This window comes from Ascaphus truei, chromosome 22, assembly GCF_040206685.1.
Source record: "Ascaphus truei isolate aAscTru1 chromosome 22, aAscTru1.hap1, whole genome shotgun sequence".
Classification (NCBI taxonomy): Eukaryota; Metazoa; Chordata; class Amphibia; order Anura; family Ascaphidae; genus Ascaphus; species Ascaphus truei.
This window is the reverse complement of record NC_134504.1, coordinates 3695717-3709543: the sequence shown is the minus strand read 5'-3', so window position 1 is coordinate 3709543 and position 13827 is coordinate 3695717. Positions and strand designations below refer to the sequence as shown.

At 48.4% G+C, this 13827-nt stretch overlaps 1 long non-coding RNA gene across 1 annotated transcript in view; it reads left to right on the top strand.

Moving 5' to 3' along the window:
• LOC142472610 (uncharacterized) overlaps window positions 1–12694 on the top strand; it is a 47766-nt gene extending 35072 nt beyond the window's left edge. Inside the window, exon 4 of the long non-coding RNA XR_012789781.1 lies at window positions 12496–12694. This is a non-coding gene — a long non-coding RNA (uncharacterized LOC142472610). The remainder of the gene's footprint in view (window positions 1–12495) is intronic.
• Window positions 12695–13827: the final 1133 nt, after the last annotated feature.

Below are 13827 nucleotides of genomic sequence, written 5' to 3'. Positions count from 1 at the left end.
TAACAATAATAATTGTTCAACCTTTGGTAGGCGTCCGCAGTATTTAGAGATAAACAGTGCCTCATTGTGTGGCGAGAGGCGTTTTTAAGGGGGGTGCTGAGCATGTGTGTTTGAAAAGACACAAGCAGATGCCTGGGTTTATTAATGTAACACGCCATTTGCCAATCACACCCTCAACATATTCGCCATTAACCTTGAGGCGATAGATGGATTATCCACATATAAATATTGCTTACTTACCAGACGGAAGAGCTGAGGCAGCACATGCGTGAGCCACGTGGATGTAGAGATGTACTGTTACCCGCACCACTGTAACGCAGACAAATGATCCTTCTAATGGATGTTGAAACACCAGCTAAATTCCGAGTTTCTAACACAAAAAAATGTTCTTTTTTTTTTTTTTTTTAACAAAATGAATGAAATTTCCAGACATTTGTGAGAAGAAAAAAAAAAACGCTGGAAGCTGGAGCGTGTTCAGGCTTTATGTACACCATAAACATCTTCTTCCAAACAGGGGAGGCCAAAAAACAGGTCAGGTCTAGGGCCACCAACAGGTCAGGTTTTCAGGATATCCCTGCTTCAGCGCAGGTGGCCCAATCAGTGGATCAGGACCATGCCATGCATTATTTAATAGCACATCAAAATAAATCGGGCTATGGTTTTATTTCGATGAGGGACGGCTGGCTTCCCTTGTATTTTAAGCCTTACCAAAACATTTTTATTGCTGTGGGAGCATGGCTTACACTAGGGGGGCTCAAGTCCAGTCCTCAAGAACCCCCAACAGGTCAGGTTTTCAGGATATCCCAGCTTCAGCACAAATGGCCCAATCTGACTGAGCCTCTGATTAAGCCCCCTGTGCTGAAGCAGGGACTGATTGAGCTACCTGTGCTGACGCAGAGATATCCTTAAAATGGGACTTGCTGGTGGCTGTAAGAGACGTGTGCAGAGGTACATTTCTCTGCAGTCCTCCGTCTCTTTATGTCAGCCCAAATGTGAGCTAAGGAAATCTCTCTCCTGTTTCTCACATCAGGCTTTTCTAAGAGTCCTAATCAGCCACGTGGAGTCTGGTTGATTGCCTGTGTGCAATTAACCAGCGCGCTGCTGGATTTAGAGGCAGTTTCTCTCAAACAGTGATAAGTCCCTGTGACCGTGGCCCCTGAGTACTGGAGTTGTCCACCCCTTGGGGTGTTAATGCCGTCTGTTGCTTTTCATAAACTTTTAAAGCATCAATCAAAAGAAAAAAATGAAACGTTGCCACGGAAGCCACCAATAAAGTCAGAATGTCACCAAGGGGGTACATATATTTTCAGGGGGGCCGGGATCCATGAACCCCGGATTTCGGGGAACCCCAAAGCAGCTCTGGGGGACCCGATAGTTCCGGTGAGAAGAAGACGGCTCTGTAGCTAATGTCATTTATGGTGCAGGAAGCTTCAGGGTTCAAAGGCGCCACTGTCATTTAAAGCGGCAATCCCAACTGGATTTCTTACAGATAGGTTTTAAGCAGCTGGAGCTGAACCCCGTTCATTTCAGCTCCGGGGACCCCCTGCTTCCGGAGATACTTACCTCTGTAGGGGGCGGCGGTAGCTGTTCTGCTCGGCTAGCAGGGTTCACATAATGGCGGCGTTTCAAAGCTCCCGTGTCCTGCGGGCCAATAGAAAGCCGTGACATCATCAGGTGCGACTCCCTATTGGCACGAGTGACACGGGAGCTTTCAACTGCCAAGATACCGGCATCCCATTCGGAGGTCTGTATCTCCGGAAGCAGGGGGTCCCCGCAGCTGAAATTATTGGGGTTCTGCTCCGGAGACCCCCCTGCTTCACCCCTATGTTTAAAAAAATCCCAGTAAAACATTTCTAAAAGAAAAGCCCGAATTGCCCCATTAAGCTAATTCACAGCTCTCCCTGGAGAACATGAGGATACAACGTAACACAACGCGCTATCAACGTAACACAACGCGCTATCAACGTAACACAACGCGCTATCAACGTAACACAACGCGCTATCAACGTAACACAACGCGCTATCAACGTAACACAACCCGCTATTCCCGAGACACATTATTTCTAAAGAAACTCCGTCATGGAGGAATACACGGGATTGTGACAGTGCCAATCCTGATCCCAGAACGGTCATTTCGCCCCAAATCGTTTAGAAAGCATGCAGGAGGCGTATGTTTGTGCTCATTTTGTGTACTTTTGGTATTCTAGGTGCTTAGCTGCATCTCAACACCTCCCATGTTCCCATTTCAGGCTTCTCTGTATGGATTCTGCCGCATTATGTACGGGGCTGTCTCAGCGTCGCTACCGTGAGCGCCGCTAATATTTCCGAATGACTGCGGCGGATTGCCCGAGAATTCCCATTTATCTGCAGTGGGAAGGTAAAAGTATTAGTAAGATGTTGTTCTGCGCGGGTGGTCACTGCCTCAGGGCAATATATATATATATATTTTTTAAAGCAGCGGTTTTAAGTGTTGGTTAAATGGCGTCTGCGGAATTGGGCGGGCATAAAGGTGACGCGTTTAATCTCATTCCTGTATCAATAAAAGTAAAAAGTGCAGGTTGGATGACAATGTAGAAGATATTGAAAGACTGCACGGAAATAAAGAAATATATATATGTTTTTACCTGAATTCTACAACTTGCACAGAGATAATAGAACCAGCCGTGAAATGCGTCGGATTTTGTTTATATCTATATATATATATATATATAGTTCCAATAAGGAACACGAGGGAAGAGAATCTCGGAGAAAGACGTGCGCTAGAGCAAGAACTCGTTCTCTGCTGCTGGAGGGTGGGAGGCCCGGGGGAAAGGTAAGGAAGTACTTCTTCACAGAAAGAGTGGTGGGTCTGTGGATCAGCCTCCCGGCAGAGGTGGTAGGAGCTAATACAGTAAGGGAACTGAAGCATGCATGGGAAGAGAAACTGGAAGGTAGGTAGTTAAACTAGAAAAGATTTAAAATCTATGTCCACATGTAACCCGTGTGGACTGAAGGTCCCCAGTTTAAAAATCCCAAATGTTTCCACTTGGGCCAATCACTGATCCTGGGCAGCGACTCCAATTTTTAAGCCACACAGTAAATCCCTCGGGGTTAGAACCTGTCATACGGGGTTAGAACCTGTCTGTCACATGGGGTTAGAACCTGTCACACGGGGTTAGGGACCTGTCTGTCACATGGGGTTAGAACATGTCACACGGGGTTAGAAACTGTCACATGGGGTCAGAACCTGTCACACGGGGTTAGGAACCTGTCTGTCACATGGGGTGAGGAACCTGTCTGTCACATGGGGTTAGGAACCTGTCTGTCACATGGGGTGAGGAACCTGTCTGTCACATGGGGTTAGAACCTGTCTGTCACATGGGGTTAGAACCTGTCACACGGGGTTAGGAACCTGTCACACGGGGTTAGGAACCTGTCTGTCACATGGGGTTAGAACCTGTCACACGGAGTTAGGGACCTGTCTGTCACATGGGGTTAGAACCTGTCACACGGGGTTAGGAACCTGTCTGTCACACGGGGTTAGGAACCTGTCTGTCACACGGGGTTAGAACCTGTCTGTCACATGGGGTTAGAACCTGTCACACGGGGTTAGGAACCTGTCTGTCACACGGGGTTATGAAACTGTCTGTCACATGGGGTTAGGAACCTGTCTGTCACACGGGGTTAGGAACCTGTCTGTCACACAGGGTTAGGAACCTGTCTGTCACATGGGGTTAGAACCTGTCACATGGGGTTAGGAACCTGTCTGTCACATGGGGTTAGGAACCTGTCTGTCACATGGGGTTAGGAACCTGTCTGTCACATGGGGTTAGGAACCTGTCTGTCACACGGGGTTAGGACCTGTCTGTCACACAGGGTTAGGAACCTGTCTGTCACATGGGGTTAGAACCTGTCACATGGGGTTAGGAACCTGTCTGTCACATGGGGTTAGGAACCTGTCTGTCACATGGGGTTAGGAACCTGTCTGTCACATGGGGTTAGGAACCTGTCTGTCACACGGGGTTAGAACCTGTCACACGGGGTTAGGAACCTGTCTGTCACACAGGGTTAGGAACCTGTCTGTCACATGGGGTTAGAACCTGTCACACGGGGTTAGGAACCTGTCTGTCACACGGGGTTATGAAACTGTCTGTCACACGGGGTTAGGAACTTGTCTGTCACACGGGGTTAGAACCTGTCTGTCACACGGGGTTAGGAACCTGTCTGTCACATGGGGTTAGGAACTTGTCTGTCACACGGGGTTAGGAACCTGTCTGTCACATGGGGTTAGGAACTTGTCTGTCACACGGGGTTAGGAACTTGTCTGTCACACGGGGTTAGGAACTTGTCTGTCACACGGGGTTAGGAACTTGTCTGTCACACGGGGTTAGGAACCTGTCTGTCACACGGGGTTAGAACCTGTCACACGGGGTTAGGAACCTGTCACACGGGGTTAGGAACCTGTCACATGGGGTTAGGAACTTGTCTGTCACACGGGGTTAGGAACCTGTCTGTCACATGGGGTTAGGAACTTGTCTGTCACACGGGGTTAGGAACTTGTCTGTCACACGGGGTTAGGAACTTGTCTGTCACACGGGGTTAGGAACCTGTCTGTCACACGGGGTTAGAACCTGTCACACGGGGTTAGGAACCTGTCTGTCACACGGGGTTAGAACCTGTCACACGGGGTTAGGAACCTGTCTGTCACATGGGGTTAGGAACCTGTCTGTCACACAGAGTTAGGAACCTGTCTGTCACATGGGGTTAGGAACCTGTCTGTCACACGGAGTTAGGAACCTGTCTGTCACACAGGGTTAGGAACCTGTCTGTCACACAGGGTTAGGAACCTGTCTGTCACATGGGGTTAGGAACTTGTCTGTCACACGGGGTTATGAAACTGTCTGTCACACGGGGTTAGGAACTTGTCTGTCACACGGGGTTATGAAACTGTCTGTCACACGGGGTTAGGAACCTGTCTGTCACACAGGGTTAGGAACCTGTCTGTCACACGGGGTTAGGAACCTGTCTGTCACACAGGGTTAGGAACCTGTCTGTCACACGGGGTTAGGAACCTGTCTGTCACACGGGGTTAGAACCTGTCTGTCACACGGGGTTAGGAACTTGTCTGTCACACGGGGTTATGAAACTGTCTGTCACACGGGGTTAGGAACTTGTCTGTCACACAGGGTTAGGGACCTGTCTGTCACACGGGGTTAGAACCTGTCTGTCACATGGGGTTAGGACCTGTCACACGGGGTTAGGAACCTGTCTGTCACACGGGGTTAGAACCTGTCTGTCACACGGGGTTAGGAACCTGTCTGTCACACGGGGTTAGGGACCTGTCTGTCACACGGAGTTAGGAACCTGTCTGTCACACGGGGTTAGGAACCTGTCTGTCACACGGGGTTAGGAACCTGTCTGTCACACGGGGTTATGAACCTGTCTGTCACACGGGGTTAGAACCTGTCTGTCACACGGGGTTAGAACCTGTCTGTCACACGGGGTTAGGAACCTGTCTGTCACACGGGGTTAGAACCTGTCTGTCACACGGGGTTAGGAACCTGTCTGTCACACGGGGTTAGGAACCTGTCTGTCACACGGGGTTAGGAACCTGTCTGTCACACGGGGTTAGGAACCTGTCTGTCACACGGGGTTAGAACCTGTCTGTCACACGGGGTTAGGAACCTGTCTGTCACACGGGGTTAGAACCTGTCTGTCACATGGGGTTAGGGACCTGTCTGTCACACGGGGTTAGGAACCTGTCTGTCACACGGGGTTAGAACCTGTCTGTCACATGGGGTTAGGGACCTGTCTGTCACACGGGGTTAGGAACCTGTCTGTCACACGGGGTTAGGAACCTGTCTGTCACACGGGGTTAGGAACTTGTCTGTCACACGGGGTTAGAACCTGTCTGTCACACGGGGTTAGAACCTGTCACACGGGGTTAGAACCTGTCTGTCACACGGGGTTAGGACCTGTCTGTCACACGGGGTTAGGAACTTGTCTGTCACACGGGGTTAGAACCTGTCTGTCACATGGGGTTAGGAACCTGTCTGTCACACGGGGTTAGGACCTGTCTGTCACACGGGGTTAGGAACTTGTCTGTCACACGGGGTTAGAACCTGTCTGTCACACGGGGTTAGGACCTGTCTGTCACACAGGGTTAGGAACTTGTCTGTCACACGGAGTTAGGAACCTGTCTGTCACACGGGGTTAGGAACCTGTCTGTCACACGGGGTTAGGAACCTGTCTGTCACACGGGGTTAGGAACCTGTCTGTCACACAGGGTTAGGAACCTGTCTGTCACACGGAGTTAGGAACCTGTCTGTCACACGGGGTTAGGAACCTGTCTGTCACATGGGGTTAGGAACCTGTCTGTCACACGGGGTTAGGAACCTGTCTGTCACACGGGGTTAGGAACCTGTCTGTCACACGGGGTTAGGAACCTGTCTGTCACACGGGGTTAGGAACTTGTCTGTCACACAGGGTTAGGAACTTGTCTGTCTCACAGGGTTAGGGACCTGTCTGTCACACGGGGTTAGGAACTTGTCTGTCACACAGGGTTAGGAACCTGTCTGTCACATGGGGTTAGGAACCTGTCTGTCACACGGGGTTAGGAACCTGTCTGTCACACAGGGTTAGGAACCTGTCTGTCACACGGGGTTAGAACCTGTCACACGGGGTTAGGAACCTGTCTGTCACATGGGGTTAGGAACCTGTCTGTCACATGGGGTTAGGAACCTGTCTGTCACACAGGGTTAGGAACTTGTCTGTCTCACAGGGTTAGGAACTTGTCTGTCACACAGGGTTAGGAACCTGTCTGTCACATGGGGTTAGGAACCTGTCTGTCACACGGGGTTAGGAACCTGTCTGTCACACAGGGTTAGGAACCTGTCTGTCACACGGGGTTAGAACCTGTCTATCACACGGGGTTAGGAACTTGTCTGTCACACGGGGTTAGGAACCTGTCTGTCACACAGGGTTAGGAACCTGTCTGTCACACGGGGTTAGGAACCTGTCTGTCACATGGGGTTAGAACCTGTCTGTCACACGGGGTTAGAACCTGTCTATCACACGGGGTTAGGAACCTGTCTGTCACATGGGGTTAGGAACCTGTCTGTCACACAGGGTTAGGAACCTGTCTGTCACATGGGGTTAGAACCTGTCTGTCACACGGGGTTAGGAACCTGTCTGTCACATGGGGTTAGAACCTGTCTGTCACACGGGGTTAGGAACCTGTCTGTCACACAGTGTTAGGAACCTGTCTGTCACATGGGGTTAGGAACCTGTCTGTCACACGGGGTTAGGAACTTGTCTGTCACACGGGGTTAGGAACTTGTCTGTCACACGGGGTTAGGAACTTGTCTGTCACACAGGGTTAGGAACCTGTCTGTCACACGGGGTTAGAACCTGTCTATCACACGGGGTTAGGAACTTGTCTGTCACACGGGGTTAGGAACCTGTCTGTCACACAGGGTTAGAACCTGTCTGTCACACGGGGTTAGAACCTGTCTATCACACGGGGTTAGGAACTTGTCTGTCACACGGGGTTAGGAACCTGTCTGTCACACAGGGTTAGAACCTGTCTATCACACGGGGTTAGGAACTTGTCTGTCACATGGGGTTAGGAACCTGTCTGTCACATGGAGTTAGGAACCTGTCTGTCACACGGGGTTAGAACCTGTCTGTCACACAGGGTTAGGAACCTGTCTGTCACACGGGGTTAGGAAACTGTCTGTCACACGGGGTTAGGAAACTGTCTGTCACACGGGGTTATGAAACTGTCTGTCACACGGGGTTAGGAACCTGTCTGTCACACGGGGTTAGGAACCTGTCTGTCACACGGGGTTAGGAACCTGTCTGTCACACGGGGTTAGGAACCTGTCTGTCACACGGGGTTAGGAACCTGTCTGTCACACGGGGTTAGGAACCTGTCTGTCACACGGGGTTAGGAACCTGTCTGTCACACGGGGTTAGGAACCTGTCTGTCACACGGGGTTAGGAACCTGTCTGTCACATGGGGTTAGGAACCTGTCTGTCACACGGGGTTAGGAACCTGTCACACGGGGTTAGGAACCTGTCTGTCACACGGGGTTAGGAACCTGTCTGTCACACGGGGTTAGGAACCTGGATGTATTGGGTATCTACTTCAGAGGCCAGTGTCTTCACCCCAAGGCTACTCGTTCCCCTTCATCTTTACTCTGCAGCCATTGAACTAGAATCGGAATCCCTTCGCAGCCTCTTGACATTACGCTGACAAACGACGCGGACGTTTTTGACAAGCTCCAAAGAAAACCAACTACCAATTTGCTAAAAAAAAAATGAATGCAGAGTTAACACGTCCCAAATGAAAATGTAATCCAGCGACGCTCTCCTGTGATATCCGCAGCGTAAATAATTTACTCTCCCACTTTGCACTGAAGAAGATTGATGGTCGGTGGTGGAAGAAGCGCGAGACGTTCCACGGTGTCGCCGGAGACGCAGCTCCCGCTCCCCAACATCCCCAGCCGGGTCGTTTATTTCGGAGGACGACCGGTTTTAATGGAAGGTCAAGGAACGCGGAACCCTGACTGTGGGACTACGGTGGCCTACAAGTCCACCTTTGCGTCGACCTTCCCTGCTCCCATTTTGAGTTTATAAAAGCATTTTTGGGTGAAGGTTAAGACCGCTTGCGACTCGTTCTGATCGCTCAGAAGCTGAATGAATTAGTAGAAGCCTTAAGTGTCTCCCTGACAAATATTTCCCATCACTTCCAGGATTTATAGCACTTCTGCTCCTCTTGCGAAAGCTTTCACGCCAGCGGCTGAGGTTACAGGAGACGCCGGCTGTGGATCGCAGGCACATTGTGCTTTTTTTCCTTCTGCTGTTTTAGCACTGGCCAGAGAGTCATCTAAAGTTTCAATAATGAATAATTACACTTTTAGCTCGCTATCATCATTTGTCCTACAAGCATTAGCGTCCTCGGAGAGCGATCTCGCTGATGGAGATTCGACTGGCATATGGTGCGTCAGCATCTCTCACCTCTGCAGCTGTTCGGGCCTTAAAGGGGCCGCTGTCGCCGAGGGCCACAATTAATGGCGCCGGGCGCCGATTTAACCCCTTCAGAGCTGGAGAGGGTCAACAACACATGGGTGAAGGGGTTAAGATAAAAGTCAAGTCTAAATATATCTTAGGGGCAGTCCCACACAGTGAGCACACAAAGTGTTTTTGGAAGTCACTTAATGCAGTCGGCTTCTTCGGGAAAGTTTTGATCACTATTATTAGTGAGTTTTGCACTTTTTTGCTTCCAGTGTAAAAATAAACACGGTTCTGTTCTCTTCTTCGGCTCTGTAATTCAAACCTTGTCTGCCTCTTATGTTGTTCTTCCCTTTTATCTCTTTTTAACGTTTTCAGTGCCCTTTTGGTGTACTTGGTATGCTACGGGCGCTAGCTTGTTTTCTAGGATGGGGAAGGGGTGGTGGGGGCTGAACACTGCGACAGAGAAGGGGAGACCCCTCCATGTCTGCTTCCGGCATGTGGGCCACAGTCACGTCATGATACTTCGGGAGTGATCACATGACACACCAGGAGCGGTCACATGACGTGGAAGTGCCGTGGGCACTGTAAAGACTAAGTATGTTCGAGCATTCAAACGAATGGGGATACAATGTTTTCCAGCACAGGGAAGCTGCTTTACAGCATTTAAAATAAGGCTCTTTTATCGCAACCTCCTTGCACCAGGACATCTTAGCGCCTGTATAATAACTCGCATGCGCCTGTATAATAACTCGCATGCGCCTGTATAATAACTCGCATGCGCCTGTATAGTAACTCTCATGCGCCTGTATAATAACTCTCATGCGCCTGTATAGTAACTCTCATGCGCCTGTATAGTAACTCTCATGCGCCTGTATAGTAACTCTCATGCGCCTGTATAATAACTCTCATGCGCCTGTATAATAACTCTCATGCGCCTGCTGTATAGTAACTCTCATGCGCCTGTATAATAACTCTCATGCGCCTGTATAATAACTCTCATGCGCCTGTATAATAACTCTCATGCGCCTGTATAGTAACTCTCATGCGCCTGTATAGTAACTCTCATGCGCCTGTATAATAACTCTCATGCGCCTGTATAATAACTCTCATGCGCCTGTATAATAACTCTCATGCGCCTGTATAATAACTCTCATGCGCCTGTATAGTAATTCTCATGCGCCTGTATAGTAACTCTCATGCGCCTGTATAGTAACTCTCATGCGCCTGTATAATAACTCTCATGCGCCTGTATAATAACTCTCATGCGCCTGTATAATAACTCTCATGCGCCTGTATAGTAACTCTCATGCGCCTGTATAATAACTCTCATGCGCCTGTATAATAACTCTCATGCGCCTGTATAATAACTCTCATGCGCCTGCATGAACAGAATTCCACTTACATAGCAAACTCCGTATAAAGAAACATTACTACGGGACTAAGGCATTTACTTTCCTCGTAGTGAGAACAAAGTGAGATGGAACTGATGGGGTAAAGAGTACCACCACACACAGTGAGTTTTCCAACACACATACTAAATATGTCCAAGTAGCCATTTCCTCTTGAAATGACCAGGTAGGTTAGCCCAACGCCCCAGGAGAGGGGAGAGAAGGTACGTGCCTTGCGAAGAGCCTGGCAGGATTGTCCGTCTAGTTTCACTGGACAAATCGTTCTTCACTAGTGCTAATGTATCTAATGAGATGGAGTATATCATCCAGCCCAGGAAAAAAGCTTTGCCTGTCCACCTGCAAAGCCATATTTCATTGTCACCCCAGGACAGGAACAAGGTAGAAATAATGACCTAGTCTAAAAGTAAATGCTATCGTCCAGGTTTACCGGAGAATTAACAAAAGACGCTCACTTACGACACATAGAGGGGTGTTTATCGCTACATTTCATTGGAATGTTCTTTGGGGGAAATATACAAATAAATAGTAGCACAAATGTGACAATTAAGAAATTAGTTTGGATCCTTTTTATTCTTTATTTTTAATTTATAAAAATGTGTTACCAGGAAGTAATATATTGAGAGTTACCTCTCGTTTTCAGGTATGTCCTGGGCACAGAGTTAAGATGACAAATAATACATGGTACAAATACATATTATCAGATATTAAGCTAATTTACAAAGCAGGTCACATTTCTCAAAGTCGCTTCATTTCCAATCGGGGTTCTCAACCATTCCCAAATGTTCACTCTCCGCACTGATCTCCCTCCTCCCTCCACCGTCTCCTCTCTCTCCCCACCACTGTCTCTTCTCTCTCCCCCCTCCACTGTCTCTTCTCTCTCCCCCCTCCACGGTCTCCTCTCTCCCCCCCTCCACGGTCTCCTCTCTCCCCCCTCCACTGTCTCCTCTCTCCCCCCTCCACTGTCTCTTCTCTCTCCCCCCCTCCACGGTCTCCTCTCTCCCCCCTCCACTGTCTCTTCTCTCTCCCCCCCTCCACGGTCTCCTCTCTCCCTCCTCCACTGTCTCCTCTCTCTCCCCTCCACTGTCTCCTCTCTCTCCCCACCACTGTCTCTTCTCTCTCCCCCCTCCACTGTCTCCTCTCTCTCCGCACAGCTCTCCTTCCTCTCTCCCCCCTCCACTGTCTCCTCTCTCTCCCCTCTGATTTCAGGGGCTGGCTGGCGTCTGAATTTTTCAAAAATAGATTACCGGGCGAAATGGGATAATTGAGTTATTTTTTGCCAATTTCGCTAAAGTTTGAGAATGCGGAAATATGCCGTTTGTGCGGCGAATTCAAACTTTGCGCAACTCTAGTTACTGAAGCTCAACAACACTCGTCAGGGATCTCGGATCCTGTCCCGCTTTGGGGTCAGTGTATAAAGAAATGAGTCCATGTGTATGTAGAAAAAATTAGCATTTTGACGGTCCTGTTTCCAGCCTATTTTGAAGAGAATTTCCAATGTTGATTAAACTGAGTTAAAATGACAATTTGGAGAAATTCATTCCCTACCACGCCACCTTCACATCCAGCACAGCAAACATTACAAAAAGCCATACAGGTCCGACATCTTTTCGCAGCCACAGCAGCAAAAAACGTATGAGGAACGACTGAAGGGCTTTAAACTTTAAAGTGACAATTCAACTTAGCAACTCCATCTTTTTCAATAAAATCCGTGTAATTAGCTTCCTTAGGAAGAGTCGCTCAGCAATAAAGTGACTATTTTACCTATTTCTACCCTGTGAAAATGAACATTAACGAGGGATTGTCGGCAACACTGAAACAAATCGGCTTCTTTGTCTGTTTGACTAACGGTGGCCACATAATGACTCTGTAAACAACAGAACAAAGCTAAGATAGCAATGTTAATGACTATATCATGTCTTTTCGAGATACGATCCTTTGCCAATATCATAAAACCATTTGTTAACCATGGAAATGTTAAACCAAATGATTTTAAAATACTTCAACTTATCTGATAATTTTGTTAAAAAAAAAAGTGTAAATCACCCACATTTAACCCATTTGCTCCTGACTTTAGTGCGTTTTGTCCTAGGTTGGGCTTCTCCTTTAATATATATATACGGCTTGAAGGAGGGGGAATATCGAAGACTTTCAAGCGCATTTGAAGTGCAGACGGAAGCACGTTTCAGAGAGAGAAGAAGCAGAGGCCCAGCACGGGGTCATCGGTCCCCATTATGGTCGTGGCTCTCCTCGCTTTCCCTGTTCGGTACGCAGAAAGTGGTCCATGTGGCGTGGCTTTGCGTGTTTTTTGTTGTTGTTTTTTTTGTTAATAAAACCTTTTTTTGCCATTTTTGGAATTCGAACTTTTTAGCAAAAGTTAGCACTTTTTGGGGGGGGGAGTGGGGGTTCCAAAGTGAACGTTTCACCCGGTTTAAAAAAAAATCAACGTAAAAAAACCCGTATCTGTGAATGCGCCAAAACATTTCGCTCAGCCTAGAAAAATCGCTGACTCGAACTTCCAAACGAACGTCAAAGTTTGCGAAGTTCATATTTTGAACCTAACACGAACCGACCTTATTGTCCAGACCAGGGGGGCTCAACTCCTGTCCTCAAGAGCCCCCAACAGGTCAGGTTTTCAGGATATCCCTGCTTCAGCACAGGTGGCTCAATCAAGAGCCACTGATTGAGCCACCTGTGCTGAAGCTGGGATATCCTTAAAACGTGACCTGTTCGGGGGGGGCCTGTGGACTGGCGTTAAGCCCCCTGCTGTATAAGTAGGGAGTGGGAAAGATGGTGGATTTTTTTCCTGCCTAAACTAGAGATGATAAAAAGTCTTGTGTGCGTCCCGGAACCCGGCGCAATGCGCCCTGAAAAAAAGAGGCGTCTGACTCAGAGATTGCAGGCGATTCGCCCGAGCGTGAAATCCCCCCGCTGCGCAATTTCGTTTGATATGCAAAATTCTCGAAAATCGCTAGAATGGCGAGACTACAAATAGGGAACGCACGCCGTGTTTCGTGCGCTGGCTGGCGAGGTTTTGCGTAGATACATTATTATCCATTTGAGGGTCGGCGAAACGTTTCACGGAATCAAATTTGGGGAAAGGGGGTTGGGGGGGGGGGGAGAGGGGGTTGGGGGAGGGAGGGAAACGCTTTAAATTGCGCCAATGCATTTTTGACAGTTTCGCCAGTCTATACCCCACCCCGTTATTATACTGGTATCTACTGGTGAAATATCTTGATAACACAATTCATATAATATTATTTTATTTATATCCATAGTTTTAAGTATATGTATGCATGTTTGTATGTATATCTTTATTTATATAGCGCCATTAATGTACATAGCGCGTCACAGCTGTAATACACGTGACATCATATAAATAACAAATAATACTAATACCACATAATGGGAATAAGCGCTTCAG